The sequence below is a fragment of the Hyperoodon ampullatus genome (assembly GCF_949752795.1).
Source record: "Hyperoodon ampullatus genome assembly, chromosome: 4".
NCBI lineage: Eukaryota > Metazoa > Chordata > Mammalia > Artiodactyla > Ziphiidae > Hyperoodon > Hyperoodon ampullatus.
In genome coordinates this window covers 88,669,694-88,671,913 of record NC_136917.1, presented here as the reverse complement: position 1 = coordinate 88,671,913, position 2,220 = coordinate 88,669,694, and the positions used below count along the sequence as shown (strand labels likewise).

At 41.9% G+C, this 2,220-nt stretch overlaps 1 pseudogene across 1 annotated transcript; it reads left to right on the top strand.

Annotated features, from left to right (window-relative positions):
* Positions 1-400: 400 nt before the first annotated feature.
* LOC307052157 (mesoderm-specific transcript homolog protein-like) lies at positions 401-1,381 on the top strand (annotated as a pseudogene). The gene has a single exon. The product of its transcript is annotated as a mesoderm-specific transcript homolog protein-like (transcript).
* Positions 1,382-2,220: the final 839 nt, after the last annotated feature.

Here is a 2,220-nt window from a genome sequence, read left to right as displayed (position 1 = left end):
AAGAAGAAAGTTATAAAGTGAATCATTTAACTTACCACCTTAAGAAGGTCAAAAAAACATCAAATTATACCCAAAGCAAGTAGAGAAAAGGAAGCAATAAAGAACAGAAATCCATGACTGACAAACATGGAGAAAATTAGCAGATCCAAAAGTTGGTTCTTTAAAAGACTAATAAAACAGAAACCATATGTGAAGATTAATGAAGAAAAAATAAAATTAGCAATAGCAGAATTGAATTAGTGGCTATTACTATAAAATGTTCATATAATGGAATATTGTAAGCAACTTTATGCTAGTAAATTAGACAATAAAGTGAAAACATTTCTTGGAAAAAAAGAGACTTAAAAGCAGTTTGGCCCCAAACATGGAGTCTTGTAGCTCAGGTCTTACCTGAATCAGGATGAGGGAGTGGTGGGTCCAGGTGGGGCTGTTGGCTGTGCCCCTGCTTGCGGCCTATCTGTACGTCCCGCCCCCCCCAGCTCTCCCCTGCTGTTCACTCATGGAACTCATCAGGCAAATTTTTTACCTACAAGGGACTGCGTATCTTCTACCAAGACTCTGTGGGTGTGGTTGGAAGTCCAGAGATAGTTGTACTTTTACACGGCTTTCCAACGTCCAGCTATGACTAGTACAAAATTGGGAAGGTCTGACCCTCAGGTTTCATCGAGTGATTGCCCTTGATTTCCTAGGCTTTGGCTTCAGTGACAAACTGAGATCACGTCACTATTCCATATTCGAGCAGGCCAGCATCGTAGAGGCTCTTTTGCGGCATCTGGGGCTCCAGAACCATAGGATCAACCTGTTGTGTCACGACTGTGGGGATAGTGTTGCTCAGGAGCTGCTCTATAGGTTCAAGCAGAATCGATCTGGTCGGCTTACCATCAAGAGTCTCTGTCTGTCGAATGGAGGTATATTTCCTGAGACTCACCGTCTTCTCCTTCTCCAGAAGCTTCTCAAAGATGGAGGCATGCTGTCACCCATCCTCACATGACTGATGAACTTCTTCGTATTCTCGCGAGGTCTCACCCCAGTCTTTGGGCCATACACCCGACCCTCTGAGAGTGAACTGTGGGACATGTGGGCAGGGATAGACAACAGTGACGGGAACTTGGTTATCGATAGTCTCTTGCAGTACATCAATCAAAGGAAGAAGTTTAGAAGACACTGGGTGGGAGCTCTTGCCTCTGTATCTATTCCCATTCATTTTATCTATGGGCCACTGGATCCAGTGAATCCCTATCCAGAGTTTTTGGAGCTGTACAGGAAAATGCTGCTGTGGTCCACAGTGTCGATTCTGGATGACCACATTAGCCACTGTCCACAGCTAGAGGATCCCATGGGCTTCTTGAATGCATATATAGGCTTCATCAACTCCTTCTGAGCTGGAAAGAGTAGCTTCCCTGTATTACCTCCCCATTCCCTTATCTGTTGTGTATTCCACTTAGCAAGAAACGCCCAAAAGAGGTCCTGGCCACCAAACACTATTCTCTCACAAAAGTCCATCTGACTCACACTGGTGAACAGCATATATAGTAAAAAGCCAGCAGAAGCTCTAAGGGTGACCTAATAGTCCACCTCCCATTCCTTTGACATCTGATCAAGTGTATGGACTTGCCTTTGTCTTTGTGTTATTAGGAAATTCTGATGGGCACTACTACTCACTGATGCAGAAAGATAGACATTCTTTTGCATAAAAGTCTTTGAAACACTTCTATGGACTTTTCTGAAATATTTAGAAATGGTAATTTCTGGCCCTGATTGGAATTATCTAAAGGTGCCACCTTCACCTTGCCTTGAATGGCTTTAATTCTCTAAGTGACACAGCTTCAAGTGAGAATGAGTCTCCCTTGTCATAACTTTGGATTTAGTTTCATTAGCTGCTTCTAACTGTAGTCATTTTGTTAGACTTTGGTTTCAATAATGCAGTATTCTAAGTATACTTTAAGACTATGATTTACCTACACGAATTATGTATTTTATAAGGACACTAAACCAGCAGACACTTACTCTAGCAGAGTAGTTTAACCTTATTAAACATGTTTCATTTCTGAGTAAATTGAACTAAAGCCAAGCTATTTACAGAATTTCCTAAAATCACAGAACATTAAGGACAGTAGTCTCTGTGCCAGAGATTTACTGTTATTTGCTGTTAGAACTGGTCTTTCCAGCTAATAACAGTCAGACTCATCATACCTCAGTGCTTAGAAGCATGTCCCTCCT